Genomic DNA, 8564 nt, shown 5'->3' with positions numbered 1-8564 from the left:
ATCTCAACCCAATAGAGCATCTTTGGGATGTGGTGGAACGGGAGCTTTGTGCCCTGGATGTGCATCCCACAAATCTCCATCAACTGCAAGATGCTATCCTATCAATATGGGCCAACATTTCTAAAGAATGCTTTCAGCACCTTGTTGAATCAATGCCACATAAGGCAGTTCTGAAGGCGTAATGGGGTCAAACACCATATTAGTATGGTGTTCCTAATAATCCTTTAGGTGAGTGTATATCTATATCTATATATATACATATATATCCATCCATCCATTGTCTAACCCGCTGAATCCGAATATATATATATAGCAAAATACCCACGCTTGGCAGCGGAGAAGTAAAAAGAAAAGGAAACATTTTAATAATAACATAACATGATTGTTTTGTCATTGTCATGAGTGTTGCTGGCATATATATATATATATATTGATAATGACCCGGCAGTCAGCGCTAACAGCCTGGTGCATTATGGGTATTTCTTTAGAGTTTACTTTTTATGTTAATTAAGTAAGGCAGTCGATTTCTTTTGTATTAGAGATGTTATGTGTTTATGTCAAGTTAGTCTGGGTGGGTTTGGTTCATTTGCAGCCCAGTTATATAAAAGTGTAACAGTTACCATCATGGAGAAAGATGTCTTTATGAATGACCTTGGCAATGGCCTTGCAATGTGTTAAGCTTTGTTTTTGACTCTCTGCTCTATTGAAGAGGTTATAAAGGACAGAGCTGTGTCTTGCTAGATAGTCCATCTATGCAATTATTTACAGAGACACTCGGGGTCGTGCGGTGTAAGGGACACGAGTGTTCGCCTGCTTATTGAGCTAGGTACAGCTGCGTGTATGGCGCTGGCATTCTGCTAGCCGATAGCTTGGGGGAAGTGCTCAGCAAAGTTCAGCTCCAAGAACTTCAATACTCAACTACCGGATTCCAAAAAAGTTGGGACACTAAACAAATTGTGAATAAAAACTGAATGCAATGATGTGGAGATGGCAAATGTCAATATTTTATTTGTAATAGAACGTAGATGACAGATCAAACGTTTAATCCGAGTAAATGTATCATTTTAAAGGAAAAATATGTTGATTCAAAATTTCACGGTGTAAACAAATCCCAAAAAAGTTGGGACAAGTAGCAATAAGAGGCTGGAAAAAGTAAATTTGAGCATAACGAAGAGTCGTAAGACCAACAAACACTAATTAGGTCAATTGGCAACATGATTGGGTATAAAAAGAGCTTCTCAAAGTGGCAGTGTCTCTCAGAAGCCAAGATGGGTAGAGGATCACCAATTCCCACAATGTTGCGCAGAAAGATAGTGGAGCAATATCATATATATATATATATGTTACCCAGCGAAAATTGCAAAGACTTTGCATCTATCATCATCAACTGTGCATAACATCATCCGAAGATTCAGAGAATCTGGAACAATCTCTGTGTGTAAGGGTCAAGGCCGTAAAACCATACTGGTTGCCCGTGATCTCCGGGCCGTTAAACGACACTGCACCACAAACAGGAATGCTACTGTAAAGGAAATCACAGAATGGGCTCAGGAATACTTCCAGAAACCATTGTCAGTGAACACAATCCACCGTGCCATCCGCCGTTCCCAGCTGAAACTCTACAGTGCAAAGAAGAAGCCATTTCTAAGCAAGATCCACAAGCTCAGGCGTTTTCACTGGGCCAGGGATCATTTAAAATGGAGTGTGGCAAAATGGAAGACTGTTCTGTGGTCAGACGAGTCACGATTCAAAGTTCTTTTTGGAAATCTGGGATGCCATGTAATCCGGACCAAAGAGGACAAGGACAACCCAAGTTGTTATCAATGCTCAGTTCAGAAGCCTGCATCTCTGATGGTATGGGGTTGCATGAGTGCGTGTGGCATGGGCAGCTTGCATGTCTGGAAAGGCACCATCAATGCAGAAAAATATATTCAGGTTCTAGAACAACATATGCTCCCATCCAGACGTCATCTCTTTCAGGGAAGACCCTGCATTTTTCAACAAGATAATGCCAGACTACATTCTGCATCAATCACAACATCATGGCTGCGTAGGAGAAGGATCTGGGTACTGAAATGGCCAGTCTGCAGTCCAAATCTTTCACCTATAGTGAACAATTGGCGTATTATAAAGAGGAAGGTGCGACAAAGAAGGCCCAAGATGATTGAACAATTAGAGGCCTGTATTAGACAAGAATGGGAGAGCATTCCTATTTCTAAACTTGAGAAACTGGTCTCCTCGGTCCCCAGACGTCTGTTGAGTGTTGTAAGAAGAAGGGAAGATGCCACACAGTGGTGAAAATGGCCTTGTCCCAACTTTTTTGGGATTTGTTGACACCATGAAATTCTGAATCAACATATTTTTCCCTTAAAATGATACATTTTCTGAGTTTAAACTTATGTTCCGTGATTTATGTTCTATTCTGAATAAAATATTAGAAGTTGGCACCTCCACATCATTGCATTCAGTTTTTATTCACGATTTGTATAGTGTCCCAACTTTTTTGGAATCCGGTTTGTATATATATATATATATATGTACATACAGTGGGAGCCACGTCAAACAGCCGCCTGGAGCATGACAGGACCATGACAGGACCATGCACGATCCGTGCACGGAATGTGATCCCCCGCGATGACGCAGTTAACGATGCCCGCCCATAAACGCCCCCATGCACTTTCTAAAAAGATGGTTGCAATGCTGTATAATCCCGCCAGATGGAGCATTGACTGCTTCAGTTAACTGCAGTGTCCAGGAAGCCCTATAACGTATCTTTAATATACTGTATAGGCAGTTCTTGTATTGTCAACATAGTTTCATAAATAGATGACGTGGTAAAAAAACAACAACAAACCGATTAATAAAACAGATTTGTTAAATCACTCAATACACAACCCATGATGATTATGCTATTTATTATTAAATAATGAATTAATAAAACTAGTTAGTAAAATATTTTTATTCTAGACTATAAGTGAAGAAAAAATAAAGCAAGTTACAGTAGGCGGTTGATACGACAGCTTGCGTGGTGCAATGCTAAGAACTGCTGATTTCCGATCCGTGCCATATAAAATCATCACATTCAAATATTAACAATTCCCACACACCCTTCCTACACTCACGACATATGTACTTGTTGCAGTGTACACATCTCTCTGTGCTATGGTTCCTATTACACTGAATGAGCACCTGACATTGTACTTTCTTCTCTATATAAATAACATTCGAGTATAGCGCGTCTCCAAATAAATCACATTCGAGCTATAGCGCGTCTCCAAATAAATCACATTTGAGTTATAGCGTGTTTTTATGTGAAAACAGCATTGTCAGATTTGGGGGTGGGGGGTGGGTCGTGAACGCGACTGAGAGAATGGAACTGAATTAAAAAAAAAAAAAGCTAACCTTTACAATTATCATGCATTTACATATTCGTTTTCAAATAATATTGCATTATTATATAGGAGCTTCCCTGTCTGCCTATCATATAGTGCCTTTCCTTCCTACCAATCTATATATCTATCCCCTTAGCTGTTTTTTATATATCTATTATACAGTGCCTTCCCTGTTTATTTATATATCTAGTGCCTTCTCTGCCTGTCTGTCTTTCTGTCTGATTGCATATAGCGCTGAACTCACTGCTCTGTACTATTCTGTCCTCTGCATGTCCTGGAGTATAAAAGAAACAGCACCATACAGCAACATGTGCGAACTGGCAAGATCGGGGAAAAAACACGCGTCACTGATTACAAACCGCAAGATGAATGAAAGAGACAATATATGTAAAACATCATCGCACTAATGCAATATTATTTGAAAACGAATAGCGTCAGATCGGGTTTGAATATGCTCCCGATCTGACGCTGTTCGTTTTCAAATAATATTGCATGTACTGTGCGCTGAAACTGCTTCACTGAATAAGATGACTCCTTCTGTAACAGCATCAGCGTGTATTCAAACCCGATCTGATGCTGTTCGTTTTCAAATAATATTGCATGTACTTAACTACTTTAGAATAAAAACATACATTTGATTTCAGTCAGTCTGTAAGAGCCAGTGTACATTACGGAAGCGTATTAGGGCCACGGTGAAAAAAAAAATACGGACACAGTGAAGAAAAAAAAAATCTAAATGTCGAGATTAAAGTCGACATGTTGACTTTATTCTCGACATTTCCACTTTATTGTCGCCAATTATGTCGAGATTAAAGTCGACATTTCCACTTTATTCTAATAGTTTATTTTGTCAGTAGAATGTCGCAAACTAAACTAAATCTTAAAATGAATGTTTAATTTACTAGATTTTCTCAAACCCGTCATTAATTAATGTAGCACATTAAATGCTTTATATTAAGTGTTCCCGACCCAGTTTAAGTTGTGTTTACACGGATTACTGTAGAAACGGAACACACGTGAAATGCTTGTATTCCAAATAATGATCTATTCTTTCCACTCTAAAACTCCACTTCACTCCCAGATAATCAATCAAGGCATGAGCTGGGAGAAGTTTGTGCACGTTTTAAGTCGTTGGGGGGATGGAATAGCCGACTCGGAACCAGTGGTGCGCTGTCAGATCCGGAAATCTCTGCATGACAGTCTCGTGCACCTTCTCTTTTAAATTCTTGGGCAATTTGGCTTTGCCGTTTGTCCCACTCCAGTTCAATGTAACCCATGGGTCTCAATCACAAAATCAGCCAACACTGTAAACAGATGACAAAACAAATTATATACTCTGAAACGTTCATTTGAACATTTAAAAATACAGTATATACAAAAACATAAATATAAAAACAATCAACTATTATTGTTAAAGTCAGTCTGCTGTTCAGGATCAAGTTTACGGGGCTTCGTTTAACGTTGAAGCACTAACGGCCAAAGTGCCACCAGTGTGTGTGTGTGTGTGCGCGCTCCGGCATTAGTCAGGTTTGTCTGAGCTGGCTTTAACACAAACACATTTGCGCGCCAGCAGGACGAAAAAAAACATTTTAGCACCATCTAACAGTCAGTAATAAGGAGAAGTCAGTACATTCTCCGTTGAGATTTCTCACATTCCACTCCTCCTAAGTTTGTCTTTTAATGAAGTTCTAAGAAAACTAAGAAAAATATTTTGGGTCACTTAAGCACGAAATAGCACGGACGCAAATGATCAAGATTTTAATTGTTGTTGTCATTTTCTCAAACATGATTTTCCAACTTGGCGTTTATAAAGATTTAGACAGACTGAATTTAAGAATGCACCCCTAGTAACCTAAAAAAACACACACACACACCGAAGAGCAAAGCGGAGCTGCGCATTCACACCTCAGACCGTCTTTTGTCTTGTAAATGAGGTATCCTAATTCACCTTCCAATCCCCACCAGCACACACACTCTTTGTCTGTACTGTACACTGTTGCTGTTTGTTAGGGCACTTGGTTATACAGAGTACTTTAATGTATAAAACACTTACTTCCTGGTTTGTTTTATTTTAAATATAGCTTATTACCTTATTCAGCAAAATAAACAATGTTATCTTTGTGTTAATTATTAACGTATTGATGTCTTTTAATTAAGGACAAAAATAGACCATGCGCTTGTGTTTAGTACTGCTGAACAGCTGTGTTCATAGGTTTAATCAACGATAACAGTTAAAGCATTTGTGGATGAGAGGTGTGTGTGTGCGCTCCTGCATTTCTCCGTTGGCTTTAACACAAACACATTTGCGCAGACAGGTCTAAAGAACCCCTCCCCCCGCCAAAAAAACACACACAGAGCAATTAGCACCACGTCATAGTCAGGATTCTCCACTGAGGTTTCTCACCTTCTAAGTTTGTGTTTGCTCTTTTGATGGAGTTCTTAAAACCCAAAAATTATTTATACTGAGAAAAATTATTATGGGTCACATAATCACAAACACAAACTAGCACAGATACATATGATCAAGTGTTTAACTATTGTTTTCATTTGTTTCTATGACCAGTAATAATATTAATAATAATTATTATTGTTAGCCCAACTCTTTGACTATTTAAAACAAAGGCGTCTCCCATTTTTTGCCCATTTACTGTAAGTAGTTGGTTCAAGTAAATGTTTTTTAATACCCAAACAATCCCCCAACAATTAAAACACGCACACGACTTTAGAAATAAAATGTATTCTTCCAAAACTAGTCAATCGCTTCTTAAAACCGTTCTCACCTCTCCGCCAGTGTCTTTTGTTAATCTAAATGTGCTGATAAAAGAAAAGCTGCAAGTAGCCAGCTATTCCATCCCCCCACTGACGTAGAACGTGCACAGACTTCTCCCAGCTCATGCCTTGATTGATTATCTGGGAGTGAAGTGTAGTTTTAGAGAGGAAATAATAGATCATTATTTGGAATACACGCTTTTCACGTGTGTTCCGTTTCTACAGTAATCCGTGTAAACACATTTTTAAAACAGAAACGTTTTTCATATTGTAGTAGTAAATGACAAAATGTAAGCATAAACTATATAATGTATGAAGCCTGAAGTCCAAATATCAAACACTTTCACAAAAGGAACAAATATAACAGAACAAGTATGCTTTTATTCAAAAAATATAACTGCAGAAAAAACCGCCTTAACATGCGACATTGACACTTGTTTATCGCGACTGCCTCCATAGCGCAATTGAATCAGCTCCCGACTGGGAGTCAGATGACCGTGAGTTCGATCCTGCACCACTTTGTTTTGAGAAGTAAACTGCTCTTAGTCTTACTATTTTAGAATAAAAACATGCATTTGATTTCAGTGTGTAACAGTGTAATTTATGATACTTGTAAAGGTTAGTTTTTTTATTCACTTTTCATTCTCTCAGTCGTGTTCAGGATCCTTCCCTACCCCCCCATCTGAGAATACTGTTTTCACATAAAGATGCGCTGTAGCTCTGCAGTGTACTTGTGACTGCATTCTTGTACCAATGCTTGCTAACTGAAGTGCCTGCATGCAGTTTTCGTGGCATTACACGTCTATTTTTTTGAGCATGCCCATGTCGCTCAAACACAGGAACATATGTTGGTGTACAAGAATAAAAAACAAGTGCACTTTTATTCTAGACTATAAGTGAAGAAAAATAAAAGCAAGTTACAGTAGGCGGTTGATACGACAGCTTGCGTGGTGCAATGCTAAGAATTGCTGATTTCCGATCCGTGCTATATAAAATCATCACATTCAAATATTAACAATTCCACACACCCTTCCTACATTCATGACATGTGTACTTGTTGCAGTGTACACATCTCTCTGTGCTATGGTTCCTATTACACTGAATGAGTACCTGACATTGTACTTTCTTCCCTGTTTAAATAACATTTGAGTATAGCGCGTCTCCAAATAAATCACATTCGAGTATAGCGCGTCTCCAAATAAATCACATTTGAGTTATAGCGCGTCTCCAAATAAATCACATTTGAGTTATAGCTGGCGCGTCTTTTTGTGAAAACAGCATTGTCAGATTTGGGTCGTGAACGCCTGAGAGAATGGAACTGAATTTAAAAAAAGCTAACCTTTACAATTATCATGCATTTACACTGGCTCTTACAGACTGACTGAAATCAAATGTATGTTTTATTCTAAAATAGTTAAGTACATGCAATATTAGCGTCAGATCGGGTTTGAATACGCGCTGTTACAGAAGGAGTCAGCTTATTCAGTGCAGCACTTTCAACCGCACAGTACATGCAATATTATTTGAAAACGAACAGCGTCAGATCGGGCGTATATTCAAACCCGATCTGACTCTATTCGTTTTCAAATAATATTGCATTAGTGCGATGATGTTTTTACATATATTGTCTCTTTCATTCATCTTGCGGTTTGTAATCAGTGACTGCATGTTTTTTCCCCGATCTTGCCAGTTCGCACATGTTGCTGTATGGTGCTGTTTCTTTTGTACTCCAGGACATGCAGAGGACAGAATAGTACAGAGCAGTAAGTTCAGCGCTATATGCAATCAGACAGACAGACAGGCAGAGAAGGCACTAGATATATAAATAAACAGGAAGGCACTGTATAATAGATATATAAAAACAGCTAAGGGATAGATATATAGATAGGTAGGTAGGAAGGAAATGCACTATATGATAGGCAGACAGGGAAGCTCCTATATAATAATATAATATAATGTTATAATTATAATAATAAAATATAATGTTAAAATCACGTGATTGCAACTCCGCGCAGCTAAATTGCTGGCGTGTGTTAACGTGTTCTTGAGAACAAAGCGCCATCTAGTGGTGGAACCAGGTAAATGAATAAATAGGGCATGAATGGGCGTGTTTACTGTGAAATCTTGACACGCCTTCTGTCAGTAGAGGGAGGGGGATCACGGGCGTGCATAGGGCAGCCGTACGCCATTCGCCTGCGCCATTCACACGCGCCGCGTGCTATTTGAAGTGGCTCCATCTGTACATGTGTACATGTATACACACACACATATACTATGGGGTGCCAAACAGGCAAATACATTGATTTTGCGAATATATAAAGTCGACGTCAGAATATATAAAGTCAAAACTTGAATATATAAAGTCAGCGTCGGTATACATAAAGTCAAAACTTTTTTCTGAAT

Source organism: Polypterus senegalus, unplaced genomic scaffold (genome assembly GCF_016835505.1).
Source record: "Polypterus senegalus isolate Bchr_013 unplaced genomic scaffold, ASM1683550v1 scaffold_2519, whole genome shotgun sequence".
Taxonomy (NCBI): domain Eukaryota; kingdom Metazoa; phylum Chordata; class Cladistia; order Polypteriformes; family Polypteridae; genus Polypterus; species Polypterus senegalus.
Note: the sequence above shows the minus strand (reverse complement) of the source record.